General features: G+C 34.5%; 2 long non-coding RNA genes across 2 annotated transcripts in view; one reads left to right on the top strand and one right to left on the bottom strand.

Annotated features, from left to right (window-relative positions):
• The first annotated feature begins 10,794 nt into the window (after nt 1-10,794).
• Nucleotides 10,795-23,869, top strand: part of LOC146998849 (uncharacterized) — a 96,450-nt gene continuing 83,375 nt past the window's right edge. The window contains exon 1 of the long non-coding RNA XR_015039352.1: nt 10,795-11,218. This is a non-coding gene — a long non-coding RNA (uncharacterized LOC146998849). The remainder of the gene's footprint in view (nt 11,219-23,869) is intronic.
• LOC146998850 (uncharacterized) overlaps nt 11,675-23,869 on the bottom strand; it is a 51,349-nt gene continuing 39,154 nt past the window's right edge. The window contains exon 2 of the long non-coding RNA XR_015039351.1: nt 11,675-11,795. This is a non-coding gene — a long non-coding RNA (uncharacterized LOC146998850). The remainder of the gene's footprint in view (nt 11,796-23,869) is intronic.

Below are 23,869 nucleotides of genomic sequence, written 5' to 3'. Positions count from 1 at the left end.
AAAAATACAAACGTTAAGGCAGACTCTTCATTATTTAGTTTCTTTAAGTATAGTGTAGGGCTCTAATATTTGGTGACAACAATTTGTAAAGTGATTCGCCGTTTATAGTGAACCAACGCAAAATGTCAAAACGAAATTAATAGCCCTTCTTGGCTAACACCCTTTGGTCTAAAAAAAGAATTTCAGGATTTAATTTTGTTAGACTATACATATACGTATATACACATTTTAAACTGTATTCTTTTAATGAAATGCACTAAAAGAAAAAAAAAATGCGCTTCATATTATCACAATATTCTTCATCGTGTGGGAAGAGGGAGCTAAAATTAGCAGATTTTAAATCAAAATGATTAAAACGAAATTTAAATGAACTGAACGTGATCATTCTTATTACCTGCTATTCCTATATTATTACTTCCATTGTTCTTTGAAATTCTGTTTCAATGCTCTAACACATTTCATATATGGGCTCCGCAAAATTTTATTTTTTGTTACATATAACCAAGAACATTACGATCGCCCATAAGTTATTTTTATTTTTTAGTGCATTTACCTAAAATTGTTAACTTTAATGTTTTTTATTTTATACTTTTTTGTTTGTAAAAAATCGAAGAATAAAAAAGAAAAAAAAATCGCTGCATCTGAAGGCAGGAATTATTCCGGATATAGTTATATGTGACGATTGATTCCATGACGCAAATTCATTTAAGTCTTATCCAAATGCTTCGCGCCATTGCACAGAGCGGATTTTCATCAGTAAAGCAAAAGGTATTAAATTTATACCTCAAATATGATATAATTATCAGACTAAATAGCAAACTGGGCGATTGAAAAGCTATAAATGCATTTCCGAATAATATTGAATATTTATTTTTTAGTACTGTATCTAATTTATGTAAAAAGTACCTGTAATTTGTAACATATTCAACTGATAATTTTTGAACATTTCCAGATTTATTATAATTAATAAATAGTTTTTTAACACCATATGGCTAAGAATCAGTTTTGAAATTTCTTTTAATCTTTCTGCTTATTGAAATGTTTTATGACCAAACCTTCTTTTATACTTAAAAATGAGGCAAAAAAGAAACTTAGATCTACGTAGACTCTGAATATTCAAAATATACCTCATTCTGAATTTGTGAATTTAACATTTTACGTGTTTTTATTCCATTTATTCCCCTTCTATTCCAATTTTCTTTTCTTTTACTTGGCTTAACAAGAGGAGCAAATGATCCAGAATACTGGATTTCCGTATATTTGGAGTACGGTTAATTGCTGTTAAATTGTAATAGCATTACAAAATCGTCCAGGTAAATGTTACTGAGGTATTGTACTATCCGTAACCGAGTCGCCTCTTGCACAAAATAAGGACCCTCGAAGTAAGCTATTTATACATTTCTTTTCAATATAACACTTGAGTACATATTATATACAAACGCTTGCCTTAATTTCTATAAAACTGCAGTTATGAAATTCACCATGCTAAAACCTCCTGTCCCTTCCGCCGAAAGTTAGCTTCTAACTATATCTCTCATTTACACAGAGGGCGCTATTTATTTTTCAGTTTGCTACTTATGAGAATCAGGCACTGAAGATAAGAGAAATCGGATATTCATAAAAAATTATGCTTATTTTACGAAATTAATTTAGAAAAAAAGTACATACATGTTCCTTTACCGTAGACATATTTCTTTATAATAAACTGTACGTAGATATTCTTTTACAGTGTACTTGATACCTGACCAAAAGATTAAAGAAAATCAATTATTAGAAGTTTGAAAGCTAGTAATATGTTTAATGCTACATCGTTTGTTAAAAATGGAAACATACAATCATTAAAATGTATATTGCCATAATTGTTAATGCCTTCTCATGTTTCCTATTATTTGCCAGAGAAATATTCATTATGAGCTCTTAAAATATAGACGTTTTGCGGCAATGTGCAATTTTTGTTATAAATTGTGTTTGTTTCATCCAAAATGTATTTTTCTTTAAAACACACAATGGGAATATTTGATCCGATTTCTACTAGAACTACATCATCCTAGAGATCAATATTACCTAGGATTAAGTTCATGAACCCATAAATTGTACCCATGAGTAAGATATAATTATTTTGGTTTTATTATATAATGCAGCAGATTTTAGATGAAAAAGGGATTTTGGCATTTTCGCAATAGATCAAGTACTGCTCGTGAACTATGACCAAAATCAAAGAAACTCAACATTACCGTACTAAATCATACGGAAAACATGTAAATATAAAACGAACTTATACATATTTACTTTTATTACATTATCGGAAGATTTATTACATTACCAGATTATTGTATTAAATTATACAATATTCCCGAAGAATGTGGTCCAGAAAAGCACCTGTGGTCCCTGGATGGTCGTTACGGTACTTTAAACACATTAAAAAAGCAGTTAAAGCGATCCTGTTTAGCATCTGTCAGTTGAAGCAGTCCTATTTCACGCTTGTCAATAATCATAATATTGCAACTTTAAACAAAGCGACACTCATAGCTATCCCTATTTTTCATTCACACAAACACTGCTGTGATGTCTTTCAACATGGCCAATAATTAGTCTCCGTTGTTAACGGATTGCAACTACAATCCAGGAAAGTGACGGGACCGCGAGTGTTGTCCTTCTCATATTCCGTATAATCATCTGTGACCGCATAGACACTGTCTGAGCGTTGGCACCATATCAGGATCAACAAAATCCATATGATGATTTACTCTCAGATGGGTATATCATGTGATTCATGCTCATAAACCAAAGGCAAATACAAGACGCATAACCTGTTATTTTAGATATGGTCGGGCAAGTTGCTTGCTGCGGGAATACCGAAATTTCATAATAATTATTAAAAATCTATAATTTATTAATACTAATGGAATTTTATTGCTAATGAACACAACAGGTGTAATTGGGACGAAAGACTTCAATATGAATTACATTGTTTCTGTCATATTCTCAATAAAAAGGGAAAGTTCTTCGTTATGTGTGACATGCAGAACGAAACGTTGGGTATTTTGGTGTAATATGGCAGTGAAATGACACTAAAAGTGACATGAATAAAATGGTAAACAAAAGTGCCTACCAACTATAATTTTGATATTTTAAAAAATTTTCTGCGTTATTTTTATGTGTATGATTATATATTTTTGAATTTTATACTTAGGAAATAAACTGTTTTTAATTCATATTTTTTAGTCCAATTTGCCCAGAAGGACTATTAATTTCGTTTTGGAGTTTTTCGTTGATTCACTACAAGCGTTGCTTCACCTTTCAAATTGTTGCCACCAAATATTATCGCCCTGTATTATATTTAAAGAAATTAAATAATGAAGAATCTGCATAAATGTATGTATGATTCTCGCACTGTGATAAAACAGTGGTACCTAGAGCCATCCAATTTTGAATAACGTAATCCTCCACCTGACTATGGGCATCTGGAAGCCCAAATTTGATATTTGGAATTTGTTTTATTATCGATTTCATATTTTGTAAAACTTTAACGAATTTTTGATTAAACAAACTCAAGAATTTCAAAGCGAGCAATGGCAACTTTGAACAGGAAAAACATTTTTATCTCCAGCGCGCGAGACTGTGTATCGGAAATTTTTAAGATAAACATTTTAAAATTATTTTGCGATATTGCTTTTGAACTGAATTTTATGGTTTAGAAATGGTTTAGTGCGAAGAACAGGGTATTTAATAAATAAAGTTAACACACAAAATGTTGAAAAAACGCTTCTTTGAACGTAATTTAAAGTCTGAATCTTTTTAGATTTTTTTAAAAAATTTTAGATCTATTAATAAAGATGCGTATATAGTTTTTATACATATTTATGAGGCTTACGTTTTAAGCAAAAATAATGTTCAAAACTAAGAAACAACAACTAAAACGTTTACTGTTAATTTAAAATATAATTTATTAAATTAAACTGGGTATATGTCTAACTAACGTATTATTATAAAAAGTTTTAATTCCGAAGAAATATTTTCAGTTAAAGTTCAAATATCCTTTGGTATGGAGGGGATACACGATCTCTCTTTTTTGAAAGACTGAAATTTTCATTTCGCTTAAGTTTTTTTATTTATTATTGATTAAGAACAACCATGCTATTAAGTACAAAATTAAATGCGTAAAAAACAAGAAGAAAACTCTGTTAGCTAATATTGCTTTATTTTATTTATTTTTTAAAATATCGGCTGAAGAAAAGAAAAATATTAAATCTGTGAATAGGGAATTACCATCCTCGATCTACCCTAGAAGTAAGCACTTGCATTTATCAAAATTATTTTAAAACTCAAAATAATGAAATTTGAAAGACAAATGATCGAAATAAAAGAAATTGTAGTCAACTTTCTCTTAGCGTTAAAAAAAAAAAAAAAAAAAAAAAAAAAGGGAAAAGAAAAGAAAGAACGACTTTTCAGGGGATTTTCCCTTCCATTTTATCTTTTCGTTTTCTTTATTCCAGTCACTCTGCCATTTTTATAGGATTCTACTCCTACAAAGATTAAAAAAAAGAAATCCGTTTCAACAAGTCAGAATTATTCTGTAAATAGCAATCACACTGCATGATACATGGCTTCTGTTTTTTTTTATTTAGTGCAGACTCGGTGGCAACAGGCGGAAGGTTATTGCTCTTTAGATTCGTTTTTTTTTACGTCCGATTTGTTTGGTTTCAATAAGGCATCTGTATAGAAAAAAGGTCAAGGTCAAATGAACCTATTGATTGCGGCGTTGTCGAATTCTCTTTTTTCCCTTCCGAATCCTCCCGCAGTAGAAGTTTGCAGCAAAATATCCGTCATGCATCGGGTATTCGAAGGTAAGAAACTCATCGTTAACGTCTGCAACAACCATCGATCGTTAATCTTCGAAGATGTATCTCAGGTGATGAGCTAGCGCTTTTCTCAACTCATTAGCAGGTGGAAATTAAGTACCACACTCAGAATTTCGGATGCTGAAGATATTAATTACATTTAATTATTTCTAGATAATTTTTTAAGTTAACGGTTGGAAAATTAAGAACTCGTTTTATATAGCAGTTAGCAATATAAGGTGTTAGTGTTCGGAGAAGGAGTTAGAGACCCGGAGAAGAATGAGACAAATTTGAGATTTTTTAACTTAAATAGCATAATGCATGTATAGTGAGCTCTTAATTAGCCTGACAAGTTAATTTCCTTTAAAACGTTCTCCCTGAAAGCCCCAGTGTTCATTGAGTTAATCCAAACAATACATACCTATCCCGAAATTCATAAAGTGAACAGTTAATTCAAATCATTGTTAATCCGAGGGCAGTTACAGAATACACTATAGAGGAATAACCATTATTAGTATTAACGCAAAAAACATAATTAACAATTTACCTGTATTTAAGTAGTTTAATCTGGAGAGTTAGATCATTTGCTTACGTAAATTTAATTAGTGTTCTGTGATATCTGGCGACTGTTTGGCGATCAACAGAGCATGCTTGGCGCAGGTAGCTCTTCTTCGAGAAGGGTTAATGTATTTATTAGGAGTTGCATGTTAGCCTCGGAAGAGGAAGGTAGTAGATTGTACTATGCGGTAGGAGCGACGTACTGCTCTGAGTAACTATTATATTATGCTTTGAATTGTATATTTAATAAATGTTTGTTTCGTCTTGCTAAATGGTGCCTTATTAAACCACGAAGTCATCACAACACGCTCTCTTACGAGAAAACCAGAGAGGTTAGAAGCTTAGAGCGTTGAAAACGGAAGAGGCGTAAAGTTAAGCCTAACTAACGAAAGAAGTGTTCATTTGCAAAAGAGAGTAAAAACGTGAGAATTATTTAATCGAGAGTTTGAAAGGCTTGATTCTAAAGGAAAATAGAAGAAAATGTTCAAAAACGCAAAGAAAGAGGATTTAGTAACAGTTCTATTGGAAATTGGCGAAGAAGCATCCCCAGATTTGAAGCTGGTAGACCTGAAACACAAACTCCAGAATAGCAAGGAATACATCGAAGATGCTGATTTCGTGAAAGAAATTCTGATTACTACAGTGGAGAATAGAAAAAGAAAAGAAGAAATGGAAAGAATGCAAATGGAAGAAGAAAGAATAAGAACAGAAAGAGAACACGAAATAGAACAAGCGAAGATTCGAGCAACTCAAAATGAAGGAAGTAGAAGTCCAACACCTTTAATACAAAACACAGAACGAGAAACCGAAATTTCCCTGGACAAGCTGATCAAAGGAGTAGAAACACTGACTATACCAGTACCGAAGAGAGCAGAAGAATGGAATATATTTTTCGATTCTATCGAAAGAGCATTTAAGCACAAGAAGGTTCCTGAAGAATACAAATCAGAAATATTATTGAAATTAATTGGAGAAAAAGCTTCAAATGTTCTTGTTTATATAAAGGAGGAAGATCTGCAAAATTACGAAAAAGTGAAAACTCTTGTTCTGAAGGAATATCAACCTACTCCTCAAACCTGTTTAGAAAACTTCAGAAAAACTAAACGTTATTCCGGCGAAACGCATATCCAGTTCGCTTCAAGACTAACAGCTACATGGGACTATTACTGCAAGTCAAGAGAAGTAAAGGATTTCGAAACACTCAAGGAGTTAATTATTTCCGATAAATTATTCCAAGCATTAGATGAAGAAACAGCTGCACACGTCGCAATACGCCAAGGAAATAAATGGCTGAAGCCTCAAGAATTAGCTACAGAATGTGATATTTATTTCACGGCCAAAGGAAAATCTTTCGACAAAGTTCGAAATGGAATTAAGCGATCACCGAGATTCCTGGATACAACATGTGCACACGACAAATATATTCCACCACCCATGAGAAAAGAATATCCAAAACACGAAAGATTTCACGCCAGAAGAAAAGAATGTTATATTTGTGGAAATTATCAACACATCGCGAGAGATTGTCCAGACAAAAGAAGAAAGAACGAAACTGCAGTAAATAAGAAGGGAAAGGATGATTCCAAAACTCAAAAAAATTCAAACAGAGCATCAAAAGAAGAAGCCATCGTAGCTAAAGTAGACTCATCCCATCTACGATCTGAATTCGCAGAACGCATCGTTCAACCACTGCAAAAAGTAGATATTTTTATTAACTCTGAGAAAATCGAAGCTATCGTAGACTCTGGAACGCAGATAACGATCGTACATTCATCGCTCATTCCAAATTTAGAGGAGAGAGAAGGAGGTAAAATATTGCTAACACCTGCTTTCGGACAACCAATTGAAGCAAAAGTTTGCCGTGTACCTATTTACCATAAAGATCATGGAAGCAATATATTTAATTTTGTGGATACATTAATTGCAGTGACTGATAAGCTAAATGTGCCTTGCCTAATAACTCCAGAAATATACGAACTCTTGATTAATCCTGCGGCAGAAGAACCAAACGCAGAAAGAAATAATTACGGAAGCGAAAACTTACAAACTTTATTCGCCAATGCACAGTCAAACGACAGCGTTGATTCCCCCCCGCTAATGCTTATGGAGGAGAAAAACGAAGAGGAGGAAGGGAAGAAGGCGAGTGTTTATGTAAACACAGACTTATCGTCTGCTGAACGCCTACGCGAAGAGCAAGTTAACTGTCCCTCGCTGAGAGAAGCATGGAAGCTAGCAATAGAAAAAAAAGGAAATTATTTATTTATTGATCATCTTTTACATCACCAAGAAAAAATATTAGGACAGAATGTTTTTCAGTTAGTGCTTCCACTTAGTAGAAGAGCACAAGTGTTGGAATTAGCACATAGTTCCATTTTCGGTGCACATCTTGGGATAAGAAAAACAAAGGAGCGAATACGATATTCATTTTATTGGCCTGGATTAGCACAAGATGTTGAAACCTTTTGTAAAACGTGCAAAGATTGTCAGTTGAAAAGTCCAGAAAAGCGATCTGACAAGATTCCCATCACACCGGTTAGAAGGCCAGGATTACCTTTCGAAACAGTTAACATCGACATTATTGGACCTATTGAACCTTCCTCTGCTAGGAAACATAAATATGTGTTATGTCTGGTAGATCAACATTCCCGATGGCCAGAAGCCATTCCACTGAGAAGCTTGACAGCAAAAGCCACTTGCGACGCGTTTTTGGAGATTTTCATGAGAACAGGAATCCCCAATACAATAGCTAGTGACAACGGAAGTAACTTCGTTTCAAAATTAACTAAAGAATTCCAGAAAAGACTAGGTTCTCACCCTAGGTTCTCTACACCTGCTTACAGTGCTTCAAATGGATTAGTAGAAAGATGGAACAAGTCCTTCAAGCAAATGTTACATCATGTCATCAGGACTGATCCTTCGAATTGGGATAAGCACATCCCATACCTGCTCTTTGCATACAGAGAAGTACCAAACTGCACCACGGGTGTCTCACCATTTCAGCTGATGTATGGAAGACAACCAAGAGGTCCTTTAGCAGTACTGAAGTCTTCATGGTCAGGAGAAATACCTATACCACCTAATCTAAGTGAATCGGCAGTGGATTACTTACAACTTTTAAAAATAAGGTTAGAACAAGCAGCCGAACAAGCCAATTTAATTGCAAGTGATAAACAACAAAAATATGCTGAGTACTTTAATCGGAGATCAATACCAAAAAATTTCAAAATCGGAGAACAAGTTTATTTACTCATACCAGATTCAAATAACAAACTCTATGCACGATGGACTGGTCCAGGAGAAATCGTGAATCATTGCCCACCTCATTCCTATAAAGTAAAACTACCTGATGGAAAGATCAAACATGTTCATGCAAATAAAATTAGAAAATTCCAAGCTAGTGTCAATGCAGTTGGAGTGATATTTGAAAATGAAGAAGAATTTGGAGAAATTATAACTTTACCAGGAAAAGATCTCTCGACCCCCCTGGAAGATTTTAAAATAGATGCAAATTTGAATTTAGAAAATTTTAATCCGCAGCAGAGAAGAAAATTGATAGCTCTTATCAACAAACACCGAGCACTATTCACCGGAAAGCTGAAAATAGCTAAAGTTGAAGCTCATAAAATTAGATTAATACCCAATATGGAGAGGAAGAAACCTTACATTTATAAGATTCCTGAAGCATTGAAACCCAAGGTCGATGAAGAAGTAGAAGAATTATTGAAATCGGGACTAATAGAAGAAAGTAATGCAGAAATAGCTCATCCAGTAGTTTGTGTAAGCAAAAAAAAATGGAGATATCAGATTGTGCTTAGATTATCGAGCTTTGAATGCAGTGACGAAGCCAGATGACTTTCCTATGCAAAATGCCATTGATTTAATGTACAGTATAGGAAGAGCCAACGTCATAACAACTTTAGATTTGCTGAAAGGATATTGGGCAATTCCCATGGAGGAACAAAGTAAAGAGTACACATCGTTCAAAACTCATCCAGGTCAATATCAGTTTAAAGTGCTACCCTTTGGATTAAGGAACGCAGCAGCAACTTTTCAGAGAGTAATGAATAACGCGCTGAAAGAATTTCAACAATTTTCAAGAGCCTATATTGATGACATAGCTATATTTTCCACGGATTTCGACACTCATCTCCGACATCTGGATAAAGTTTTTACCAAACTAGAGTCACTTGGATTTACTATCAATTCGAAGAAATGTTCGTTTGCAAAACCTCAAATTAAATATTTAGGACACATCATTGGATCAGGAAAACATCAACCAGATCCCGAGAAAATAGAGGCAATCAAGAAGCTGGAAACGCCGAAAACGAAAAGAGATCTTAAAAGTCTGTTAGGACTATGTAATTATTATCGCGATTATATCCCAGGGTATGCAGAGATCGCCTACCCACTCACAGAACTCACGAAAAATAAACAACCGGAAATACTCGAATGGAAAGAAATTCATGAGTCAACATTTCAACAACTGAAGGAACGATTAGCGATGTCAACGGAGCTGATCACCCCAACACTGCAGGATCCGTTTGTCATTCATTCTGATGCATCCCAAATCGGAATAGGTGCATGTTTGTCACAGCAAAGGGGAGAGAAGCAATTTCCCATCTGCTACGCGAGCAAGAAATTATCGAAACCTCAACAGAGCTGGCCGACTATAGAGCGTGAAGCTTATGCTATAGTATGGGCATTGAAGAAGTTTGAACCTTGGATATTCGGTTCATCGGTGAAAATTGTGACTGATCATAATCCTCTAGCCTTTATAGTGAGAAATGCTCCGCAATCGTCCAAATTACAACGATGGGCCATAGCTTTGCAGAAATATAATTTCGAAATAGAACATTGCCCTGGAAAAAAACTGTCAAACGCGGATGCATTATCCAGACTTCCCACTTGTGAACTTTGAACATTAATTTACTGTTCATCTTCACGAACATTTTGTATAGTTAATAATTAGATAGTTTCTTTGCTTTTCATAATCATTTTACAATTTTGTGCAAATAAGATGTTTATGTAATTTGAAATAGATAGAGAAATTATTGGATAACAAATATTCGAGGTAAGTGGTAAATTTAGATATTTGTCTCCCAAGGATTTAAATCATGCTGCAGCATCATTAATTAAAAGGAATGTTAAGAATATAATTTTATATATATATAAGAAACTTAATAATTTTACTGTCATAATTGGAATAATACTAGGGTATATTTTAACATGTTTATAAAAGAAAATATCAACTTGGTTTCTTTGAATTAAGAATTGATAAATTGTTACAATAATAATAAGGTTCGGAACAAGTGAAGTTAAAAATGATTTATCTATGTTTATATATAAAAATGTGTTATCTATGTTTATGTAGTAAATTTAGGTATGTCTATAGTAATTGAGATTTGAAAATTAGGAGAGAATGTATAAAAGTATATGTAGTTTTTTTTTTCTTTTTCACGTTGATCGCAAACAGTTGCTAGATTTTAGTTTCCAGATTGCTGATTGATTTGTAAATAATATCAACAACAATCTTACGACGGGGGTGTGATATCTGGCGACTGTTTGGCGATCAACAGAGCATGCTTGGCGCAGGTAGCTCTTCTTCGAGAAGGGTTAATGTATTTATTAGGAGTTGCATGTTAGCCTCGGAAGAGGAAGGTAGTAGATTGTACTATGCGGTAGGAGCGACGTACTGCTCTGAGTAACTATTATATTATGCTTTGAATTATATATTTAATAAATGTTTGTTTCGTCTTGCTAAATGGTGCCTTATTAAACCACGAAGTCATCACATGTTCCAAGGAAAAAGAACTCACTGTGTAAGGATCTTAAGTTTTACTAACGTTTATTTTATTTTAAATCTTTACTATCACTTCTTATTTTCTACTTCCGGCCAGAATTATAAGCGTTAACTTATTTATGTAAATTTTGTCTGGCGAACGCCAAGTACTTAAGTTGTGGCTTTTTGCCAAGCGAGAGAGAGGAAGGAGTTAGTCGAAGCAGGCCGCTTACCTTAAGTTTTACTCAGTTGCTGGTTGCCTTCCAGGCCAGAGGTTTAATCCTCTTGATAATTCTAAACGTATTGTAGTGTTAACAGTTCTCTGTACTACATACGGCTTCCTGTTAATATAAGGCCAATCTTCCACGTTTATTATTTCAAAGTTAGAGTTTAGTTATATTTTTATATTCTTACGTTTAGACCACAAGTAGTGGGTCTTTGTATTCCGAAGTACGGAAATTATTGTAAAGAGAGAAAACTAAAGGGTTTTGTATACCTTTCTTGTGTATCCTGTCTACTTCCCACAGTTATTGAACATAGCTTTAGTAAGCTCTCTGTTCCGAGTCAGGTCCTTGCATGTTCCCAAAGAAAGTAAGACGGAACATTGAACCTGATAACTGTAAATAAGGGAACAATAATAAGTGTCATTAGGAAAGAAAACTCAGTTATAAATTACATATAAAAACAGAATTTACAAAAGAACTTGAACAAAATCACTCGTTAAAAAATTATTTAAATTTTAAAAATTATTTAAATTTTTTAGCCCAAAGGGCAATTTGCTTAGATGGGCTATTAATTTCGTTTTGGAATTCTGCTTTGGTTCACCATAAACGGCGTTTCACGTTTCAGATTGTCGTCACCAAATATTAAAGCCCAGCATTATATTTAAACATATTAAATAATAAACAATGTGCATGAATGTATGTATGTTTCTCGCAATGTGAAAAAACAACGGTACCTAGAGACATCAAATTCTGAATAACGTATTCCTCTACTCGAATATGGGCATCTGGAAGCCCTAATTTGGAATTTGTTTTATTATCGATTTCATATTTTATAAAACTTTAACGAATCAATAAACTCAATGATTTCAAAGCGAGCAACACTGTGCAAAAAAAAAAAAAAAAAAAAAAAAAAAAGATCCTTTACTCTCTCCGTACGTAGAGATGTCACGGAAAACATCGTTTAAATGGATTCGAGGGTGGTCAAAATGGATATTTTCGTTGAAATATGGCGCCCGAAATTTTTCGCGGTTACAATACTTCCTTTATTTCGTACAAAGGAAGTAAAAAGAAATCCAGATAGAGAATCCTTTGAAATTGATATTCTTTTCGAGTTGATTTTTGATTTTATTCACTAGCAAAGATTTAGTTTTGCTAGGTGAAAACAGGCAGTGATATTTAATAAGAGAAGCGAAATATATGTAAAATCCTTTTTATTTTTTATTTTTATTTCAGTATTAATATTATTTATATTTCGAAAACGTTTTGAAATTTATAATGGTGAATTCTTTTTTGATATGTAAGACCACAGACTAACGTTTTAAAATTTTTAATTTTTTAAGATCTCGGATACTTGCCCATTTGGTGACCACCGGAAAATGGACAACTCATCATAAAGAATTCTGCCCCAGCCGCACTTCGGGATGTAAATTGTGTTATCTACAGGAATAAGCAGATATAAACTGCACATAAACTAAAATATACACATAAACACATCTCTAAAAATTCCACGATTCACAGCAGATGAAATAATTGAACGCTGGTAATTCGACGCGGGCTCAAATTCTGATGAAAGGACTGGCTACAAAGAAATTTTTGTGTTTTCCCAAATCTGTACTATGCATACCAGCCAGTTCTTTTAAAAAAAAATCTCCAAGAAGGCTTTCTAGTGCTTTGCCTGAAAACATTAGCCTAACCGAACCAAAAAAGAAAACTCATTAAATAAATCGAACCGAGTAACACAGATAACACCTTAGTAGCCAGTGAACGCTAAATATTTTATTTCTTAACTGCAAAATCATTTTTTCAAGAACCCGTATCTCGTCTTACAGCTTGAAACTATTAAATCAAAGCTTCAGTAATTTCATTAATTTTAAATACTGCACTGAATAAAGACTCCTTAAAAAATGCTTTTGAAGATACAGTAATAGGAAATAAAAAGAGAACATGGACCCCACTGCTACCTACTGAAGAGTTTTTAAACCACGCGCAAAGATAACAAAAGGAGGCAAAAAACAGAAGAAAACAAGGTGTCAAAAATCAGCGACCGAATCATTTGCTACCGAAAAATACCAGGTCAGGTCGGTCGCATAGCACGAATTTTCTCGACGTCCGACGAACAGCGCCGAAAGCAGATTTCCTTCGTTTTCTTATGGCAAATATCCCGCCTCTCCAACTCCCTTTGCAAAATGTTATCTCTTGTCGATTAAAAGATCTCTTTGTTTGTAAAACATCGTATTGTGTATCGAACTAACCGGAAAATTCACAGGAAAATACCATCTTGTCGTAGAATCAACAGTAGCAGCGCTGTTATCGTTAAAGTAATAGAATAGACGGATGTATTTTCATTTAATATATGCTATGCCTTTTGTGCTAGAAAATGTTCGATCACGGATTCAGTAAAATAAAATACATTGTGTAATTTGCTTGTAGGTGGGAAGATAAAAGATGAAAGCTCTATTCATTTCGCAAAGGTTGAAAATTGCCAAGAGTCCTCTTCATTCTCATATTTTGTTGAGAGAAACAGTGTTTCTCTTTCACTTTCTTCCATGGAACGGTGATACACCAGGGTAACTGAGCGACAAGGCATGAGCGTGTGGATAAAGGCGAGGTTAGGCGAACACTGGTAATTTGAATCCGATAGGTAAGACATAAATACTATGAACGTAAGACTAGTATAGTAAGAGAAGGTTAACATAAACCGTAAAGGCATTATAATAAATATTACATAATATATATATTCAGTTGGGCCATGGGCCTGTCCATATTTGCTAGGTCATTGTAGTCATAATTGCAAATCTTAATGGCCGAGTTGTTAATAGTTCTTTTTTCTCATGAAAGCTTTTAGCAAGCTTATAATAATGTGAGCGTAGTTGCGCTATACTCAGTTCTACGTGAATTCTGTTGTTGCGGATATACCACTTCGCTTTAACTATTTGCCTAAAAATAGAATTTTGGCAAGTCTGTAATTTTTTCCTATTATATTTTTTGGTACACGCCCAAACTGGACTAACATAACATAGTAATGGACGGAGAACCGACTTATAAATGAGTAACTTGTTGTCAGTTGATAAAACACTGTTTCGAGCAATTAAAGGATATAGTTTAGCTGTACGAACTCGAAACTTTTGGATAATAGATGTAATTCGTGGGACCCATGTAATAGCTTTGTTGAGGATCACTCCAAGATAAGGGACCTGCTTGGCCTAAGGAATAGGGGTGCCACTGAAAATGAGATTTTTCTTGAATTTGCTCTTTTTGGTGAACATAATAGCCAATGTTCTATCCACGTTGACTTGAATTTTCTAAGCCAAGTCTCTAATGTATGGATGTAGTTTTGTAATCGTTGAATGACTGGACCTACGAATGCACTTTGTGCTAGGATCGCAGTGTCGTCTGCATACATGTTGTGTCCTGTGTGGTTGGTATGCTATTCAGATAAATATTAAAAAGTGTGAGTCCAAGTAAGTACCCTTGTGGAACACCAGATTGGATGGCATGTCTTGTGGAGTTTGTGCCAGAAACGTGAACGACAAAGTGTCTACTGGTTGGGTAGGAATTCATAATGTTGATGATGTAGCCTGGGAAGTCCAGGGCGTGTAATTTGTAGGTGAGAACATCCAGCCAGACTCGATCAAACGCCTTAGCAATGTCTAGAAACAGTCCTCCAGTGATCTTGCGTGTTGCCATTCCCTCGGAGATGGTTTCTATTACTCGGTAGAGCTGGTTAGTTGTTGACAGTTGCTTCATAAAACCAAATTGGTGGGATCTGATGATATTATTGCTTTCTATGTAGTCGATAACTCTCTTGAGTAGGATAGCTTCACAGATTTTACTGATGGAAGAGAGTAAACTGATAGGGCGATAAGACTCTGGTTTAGATGGAGATTTTCAGGGCTTGAGGATCGGAATGATCTTCGCAGTCTTCCAAGGTTGAGGAAAGTGTTGCCATTTTTGAGTAAGATTGCAAATTCTAGTAATAGTGAAAATGGTCTTGATCGGGAACTTTTTTATCATACAATTGGTGTCGGAATCTGAGAAAAACATGACTGAGCGATATTTGCAAACTTGAAAGTGTAATGCCGCGTTACGATGCATTAATCAGTGAAAATGATGCAAAATGTTTTTTCTTCCAACTTTCTTATCATCATGGAAAAGCTGATTTACACCGTTTTTTGAAAAGTAAGCGAACAAAAAATGCAACTGTATTAACCTTTTGTCGTCTCTGATTTTTCTTCTTTCTTTTTAGTCCAAAGGGACAATTTTCCCAGAAGGATTATTAATTTCGTTTTGGCATTTTGCGTCGATTTACGATAAACGTTGTTTCACTTTTCAAATTGTTGCCAACAAATATTATCACCCTGTATTATATTTAAAGAACTTAAATAATGAAGAATCTGCATGAATGTATGTATGTTTCTCGCACTGTGATAGAACAACGGTACCTAGATCCATCCAATTTTGAATAACGAAATCTTCCACCGAATATGGGCATCTGGAAGGCCAAATTTGGAATTTGAAATTTTTTTAATATCGATTTCATATTTTGTAACACTTCAACGAATTTTTGATTAAGAAACTAAACGATTTCAAAGCGAGCAATGGCAACACTGCATGGGAAAAAAAAAAAAAAAAAAAAAAAAAACACCACCCACATTATCTGTAGCGCACAAGACTGTATATCGGAAATTCTAAACATATGCTCATTTTAAAATTATTTTGCGATATTGCTGTTGAACTGAATGTTATGTTTGAGTACGTAGAACATCATATTTAATAAATAAAATTAACGCACAAAACGTTAAAAAAACGCCTCTTTCGACATAACTTGAAATCTGAAAACTTTCAGATTTTTTTTTTTTTTTTTTTTTTTTTTTTTTTTCAGCCCAGATGAACTATTAGTCTCGAAACGTGATTGCTATTTAAGGCTGTATCCATTTACAAATTGTTTAAAAAATTAAATTTTAGTCTGCATTGATGTGTATGCATGTTTTTCGCATTGTGAAAAACGACGGTACCTAGAGCTATCAAATTTTAAATAACGTAGTTCTTCGTCCGAACAGGCCCCCCCTGGAAGCCCGAATTTTGAATTTCGAATTTTATATTTCATATTTTGTAAAAATTTAATGAATTTTTAATTAACAAATTCAACAGTTTGAAAGCGAGCAGGGAGAATAACTGCACAGAATAAAACATTCTTACCTCCAGCGCGCGAGACTGTCTATTGGAAATTCTAAACATATGCTGTTTTTAATATTTTATGATTTTGCTGTTGGATTGAACTTTATGTGCCATAAGCGCGAAGAAAGATTTAACACACAAAAGGTTATAATAAAAAGACAATATATATATATATATTCTGCAAGCCATCTAACTAAGAAAAGTGAGCATGATATAAAGAACGGTGAAAAGACTGAAAAGAATAAAAAAATAATTTAAAAAAAGTTATGCCAACGCTTTATACTACATTGGGAATTCTAAACATATGCTGTTATTCTCGCTTTAACAGTTTTGTAGTTTCGCTGTTGAACTGTATATGGCGTAACAGCGAAGAAAAAGGTGCTTAATAATAAATCTTAAAAGTAAAAAAACGGGGAGGATTAGCAGGAGGGAATGCAACAGCAGGCCGGTAGATGGAAAACTCAGTGAGATCTTAAAAAACCTCCACAAAACGCTTTTGGGCGATCTTTTTCTTTTTCTTTTTTTAACTGCTCTGTTCTTTGTTCTTTCCCCCCCCCAAATGGATAATATTCAGAAAATTCTGAACGACTGAAATAAAAATATATGACATTTTCCCCCATTATTGATAACATTCTGTATGTTCAGAAATGTATGTTTTGAAATACGTTTCACATAAAATATAGAAAAAATTGCTTTCAGCAGGCAAATGTTATAAAGAAAGAAACACCAGGCACAGATTGATTATCGCGTAGGTCTACAAAGACCAACATTTCAAAGATGACATTACAAAATCACTATAATGCCGCATAATCTTTTTTATTTATTTATCTTAGTTTTTATGCGCGAGAAAATGGGCCCCTTGAAAAAACACGGTGCTTGAGGCAACAGGTTACCTTAATCGATCCTGAATGCATCGTTAAGAGTTTCTCTCTAGAGAAAAAAATGAGATTTTCTATGAAATCAAAGTATGTCTAATTTTAAAATCAATTCTAAAATTCGTCTAATTTCAAAAGTCTAACATTGCTTGAAACCATAAAGTGATATACATTTGAAAAGACTACTAGATTTTTGCTGCGTGGAAAAAGTGAAATATCAGCCAAAGGGAACGGGAATGGAATCACGGATTTTCCATTTTCCAGCTGAATATACTAAACGTTACATGGTAAATACTCATACGAATAGAATGCCGTGATTCTTCACAGACCCCGCATTTTATATTTTTCGTGGAAATGAAGCTTACAGCAAGTTACAAGTGAAGAGTAAAGTATAACAAAATGCAGTAGATACTATATTTGTAATTAAGTAATTTTGACTCTTTGCAAGATAGTTATATACGGTATGATGTGACACATGCGACATATAGGAGCAAGAAGCGAGATGATTTGTATGCAAAGTCGGCAATCAAACTTAAAATTTTTCTGAAGAAAAACTGTAACTGTTTAAGCTATCGATAGACTTTCTATGATCCAACACTCCTTATTTGCTACTCTCGAAATTAGGAATTAGAATATACAAGAAGAACCAACATCAAGACAGTGCATACCTAATCAAACTACCAATCAGGATTACGTAACGTTAGAAACATATTAAAGTTATCCCAAAGTGAACAAAATTCAACATCCAATCAGACTGTCAATCAGCATACATGTTGTAGTTACACGACAGAAATAAAAATGTTTCATCCAATTAGATTCCCAATCAGCATTACATATTATTGAAACATATAATAGTTACATGATAGTAAACAAAATTTCATCATACAATTCGACTGTAAATCAGCATTACATACTGTTAGAAGCATATAATAGTTACCGGACAATGAAGAAAATTCAACACCCTATCAGACAGCTCTGCATACTGTTAGGAACACATAATAGTTAAATCGTGAACAATTCAATCGTGAAACAAATTCAGCATTCAATCAGACTGCCAATCAGCATTATATTCTATTAGAAACATGTAATAGTAACACGACAGTAAACAAAATTCATCATCCGATCAGCATTATATCCTATTTAAAACCTATAGTAGTTACACGATAGTGAATGAAATTCAGCATCCATTCAGACTGTCAATCAGCATTACATACTGTTTGAAACATATAACTGTTTTTTGACAGGGAACAAAATTCAAGAAATATTAAAAAGATACGAACAATATATTATTATCGCATAGATCAAAGGACAATAAGAAAATGACAGAAACGAAGAAGACAAACCTGCGAAAGAAGCTGCACAAGGTACAGCCATGATAAACTGCCACATACTATACGCACCATAACCAAGAAGTCTGCAATCTGCAACAAACAGCAGTGACAGCATGAGAAATGGAATATCATGCAAAAGGAAGATTTTCAGTATGTTTCAAATAGTAACATTAATAAACTTATAGTTACTCCTCAACAACGTGGATTCTGTCAAGCCATAATCCCTTTCCTGTCTACTTTTAACTCCGGAAGCATTCCATCAGCATATATCTGCATCTGCGGCGAACTCAGAGACAAGAATTAATTGTTTATTCAAATGCCCAATAGAAAACGTTTTCTACATTCGTCGTCCATCTCAAACAACTCCAAAATAAACAGTCTTCGTGAAAGGAAAAGAACTCAGAAAAACATCATGGAAATCATGAATGTGGTAGCAAACATGGGCAGATTTATGCCGCCTCTGATGAGAAATTTTTCCATCTGAGAAAAATTCTAGTTCATGAATAGACTTTTTCCCTTTTGCCTTAGGTCTTTTGCTCGGATAAAACTCAATAAGCCATTAGCTTTCATTTTACAAGATTCCATATAAACTGCATTCCAGTCAACTATTCTCCAAAGCAAGCTTTGCGTCGTCATAAGTCAAGAGCCTCACAAATACTACCAATTCATTGTCACAAATGTGTTCAAACATTAATGCTAGAGAAGTATTAAACCTTGGAAAAACATTTATCTTAACAGAAAGTTGCAGTCGAAGGCCAGCACCTGTTGACCCCAAGGTGCTATCAGCTATCAATTAACAAACTACTCTCGAAATAGCATATACTCTCACCTGCTATCAGCTATCAATTAACAAACTACTCTCGAAATAGCATATACTCTCACCTGCTATCAGCTATCAATTAACAAACTACTCTCGAAATAGCATATACTCTCACCTGCTATCAGCTATCAATTAACAAACTACTCTCGAAATAGCATATACTGGACTATACCTATCTATGTTGCTGATGGTTCGGTTCTGCATCCGCTCCCAGGTATCTATTAGTCTACCCACTCTTGTGAAAAGAAACCGAATTAATGACTTTTTTACTGCAATATCATTACCATGTAGAACGTAATTTAGTTCTTCTTCAGACATACTTTAAATCGAGTGTTTTTCTCACTTGTGTACAGTTATCGTGAGAACAAGTACCTCCATTCTGGTTTCCACTTTGGAACAACATTCAATAAATTACATGAGATGTTCAAATACTTAACTGTAAAACTCGGGATGGGCCATGAATTTTTACACTTTTTAAAATCAAGTAATAAAATGTAGTTGAGTTATCTTCTCCATCTTTTGTCTAAGAGAATAAACATATCCGAAAATTTGCTTCTTGAAAATATCTCTGAAATGTTCACCTTTGTGCTTTTAGTATTGTGCCTTGCAGTCGAGTCTCTAGGCTTCGGAAAATACGCTGATGGCATTGCGGCTGTCTCATTATGAATATTTTGTTTCGTTTAGATTATTCTTGTCAGTTTATTTTTGTGTTCAGACTTTTGAGATATCTCCGTAAAACCAGTCTCGACTGGAGAAAGGTCCAGACTCTTTTTAGGCCATGGAGATGCCATTTCTACAAGAAATCAGTTTATTGGGGAACAATTTTTAACTTAGGACCATGTTCCCTACTGATGATCTCAGAGACAAAAAAAATTTAAGATGCAAACCATGTCTTAGTAGAAGGGTTATGCCTCAATAACTCCAAAAGCTATAGTTTTCTTTTATGAATTATTTGATCATTAAACAAAACACAAAAAAAGTTTGAAAACTGGAAGTGCGGCTGAGCCACATTAGAGTCTCAAAGTTAGGCAAAACTAACAAAATATTTTGATGACGTCAAAAGTGCGCGCACGAGTTAGATTATAACACTGTTCACTTCTGTGTTGGAGTCGACGGCGAACGATTGTGGGAACGACGTTCTAATTTTCTTGCTCTTTCTGAAACTTGGATGTTTGACGACGAACATATCCATGCAGATGGATTTTAATTAAAGGCATTCGTGAACAATACATTGAAGAGAAACAAAACTCAGAATACAAAATACACTCAAAACGAAAAGCTAGTGGTGAAGCCATTTCTAAATATTTAAAAAGTGTTGTAGATTGTGCAGAAATATATTTTGCAGTATTTAATAGGGGTAGATTGCAAGAAATTGATGCAGCTGATATTTGTATGGTCGATATTACAATTAATGGTCAATCGCGGAGTACATTGTCATCTGTCTGCATTCATCCTGAAGCAGATTCATCGGATTTAAAAATGTTCCTTTTTAGTTTACTCTTACTTTACTTATTTAGAGATCTTACTTACTTAGAGTAAGTAAGTTACTTACTTACTTAGAGATCTTACTTTTTAGTTCCTTTTTAGTGCTTATATCTGAGAATAAAGTGTTCAGAGATAAGCCTGTCTCCAATATTAAGCCTATCTCTTCTCAGGCTTATCTTTGAACATAAAACTCTCAGAGATAAACCTATTAATTGATGAAGAGTTTCTTGTCGACTAGGATATACTAATGATTGTTGTGGGAGATTTTAATATCCATGTAAAAAGAAGCGTTCAGTTTTATGAAAGAGCACTTTAATCTTAAAATGATACCAACCAATTATCCGAATACTTTAGATAATTCATACATAGAACTTACTTTTACGAGAAACATCAGTGATGAACTATAGAATTATGCTTGTTATTTTTCATATCATGGACCAAATTTACATAACGTTTTAATTACTCCATTTTATATTTTTAGGAATAATGTTAAATAAATAATTATTATTAATTATATTACTATAAAAATATTAATTTCATTTTATTTTTGCCCAAATTTCCCTAAACATTAATTTTTTAAAGCAATAAAATAACACGTAAACTAAACAAAAGAACACATAATATAAAATTAAAATTAAGACACATTAAAAGTCCTAGGAACTAGTCATACGCATCTAAATCGGCGGTCGTTTGAAACAAAGGCATCAGAGAGTCTCCCGTCAATTTTTTTTAACCACGTGTATGAATACGTTTGACAAATGGCATGTGGCACCATCCCGGTGCATTTAGATTCACTTCTCATAGTCTTCAAATTCTTGCCGCTCTTGTACCAAAAGCACTGGTCGTTTCTTACTAACTGTTTAGCATTTTGTATCCTTTCTTCGCTTCAGCGAGAACATCGCCGCCTTGCTTGTTTCATATTTACTGTAGCATCAGTTCGTTCGAATATTCATATTTGCGATTTAGTTAAATTAACATAGGTATGGATACTGATCCTCACCTCTTAAAAGAGGTATCACCGGGATGTGGCTTTCACCCCAACTTGATCTGACAAGACGACCTCATTAAGAGCATCGCCTGCCCAACCAGAGCGCCCACTGCCAGGCACTGCTTTGTGAGGGATAGTCGTGTACCATTAAATCTGCTCAAGCCCCCCATGTGGGAAGCCAACTACAGCTCGGTGGCGGCCGCGTTTGCCGCCCTTCCACGCCGAGGTGGATCCTCAGAGGGGTTTAGTTAAACTAACAGCGAGACACTGACTAATGGCAAGTAAATCGATACAGGCTACCCTCCCATAAGCATCGCTATTGTTGCAGCATTACATAAGACTTTTACATAAAAGTGGTTCACCTGTGTGTTTCTTTCATCGTCATTAAAATACCCAAAACTGACGTATCGTATATTCATAGCACACTGTGTATTGAAACAAATGGTTTTGTTGACTGTGAATTTAAGTCTTCTGAGCATGTCTAGGTTAAGAAAAGCTAGTAGAATAATCGTTATGTTTTAGATGTATCATGTATATTTCAACTTGCTGAAATTTTCATTTGACAACTGGACTTATTGGGTCATAAGCTCATCGCAGTACGGAAGCACGAGTACTTCCCAACGTTCTTCATTTATTCATGAACAAGTTACTTTATTACTTTCGAACTGCAGGAAATTGAAATTTCATTAAAGGCCATGCTTCTTCAGAAATTCTTTAGTTAAAAGGAAGTTTCTATGTCCCGTACACGATATATGATATATGATATTAGAAGAATGTTTTATTAATTAAGATTATGCTGCAAATATTCTAAAATTACTAAATTTAATATATTTGAATTAAATATAGTATTTAAAATAATATTTCTTAGTTGGTTCATTCAACTTAAATCTAAGATTAGCGTCAAAAGCTTCGGTTACCAACTATCTATTGATGACTACTAATCGCCACAGAGATTACTGAGTGAGTCAAAGACAAGCATACTAAAATTTATATACACCCTTAAACAACAACAACAACAACAACAACAACAACAACAACAAAAAAAAAAAAAAAAAAAAAAAAAAAAAAAAAGACGATCCAAGAGGAAGTTATCCGAATGGGACGAAAACCGGTAGAAGTGATGTACATGTACAGAAAAACAAATGATTTTACAGTTTGAGAAAAACTGGATATCTTAAAACTTATCGAAGTGATAGAGCTTCACAACGTGAAAAAGGTCAGTAACGCGTTTGTCCATCTCTGGCACTTATGCAAGCAGTTATTCGGCTTGGCATCGATTGATAGAGGTTGCGGATATCCTCCTGAGAGATATCGTGCCAAACTCTGTCCAACTGGCGTGTTAGATCGTCAACATCTCGAGCTGGTTCGAGGGCGCTGCCTATAATGCTACAAAGGTGCTCAATAAGAGAGATATCCGGCGACCTTGCTGGCCAAGGTAATGTTTGACAAGCACTAAGGCAAGCAGTAGAAACATGTGCAGTGTGGAGACGGGCATTATCTTGCTGAAATGTAAGCCCAGGGTCGCGTGACATGAAGGGCAACACAACGGGCCTTAGAATTTCGTAGACGTACCGTTGTGCTGTAAGGTTGCGACGGATGACAACCAAAGGGGGCCTACTATGAAATGAAATGGCACCCCAGACCATCACTCCTGGTTGCCGGCCTGTCTGCCGAAAGGCAGTCAGGTTGGTATCACACCGCTGTCCGGGACGTCTCCAGACTCGCCTTCGCTGGTCATCGGGGCTCAGTTCAAAGCGGGAATCATCATTGAAGACTATTCTACTTCAGTT

This window comes from Stegodyphus dumicola, chromosome 2, assembly GCF_044657685.1.
Source record: "Stegodyphus dumicola isolate Sdum_Otavi_A_Nest chromosome 2, ASM4465768v1".
Lineage (NCBI taxonomy): Eukaryota > Metazoa > Arthropoda > Arachnida > Araneae > Eresidae > Stegodyphus > Stegodyphus dumicola.
The sequence above is the reverse complement of the archived record's forward strand: the minus strand, read 5'-3'. Positions and strand labels throughout refer to the sequence as shown.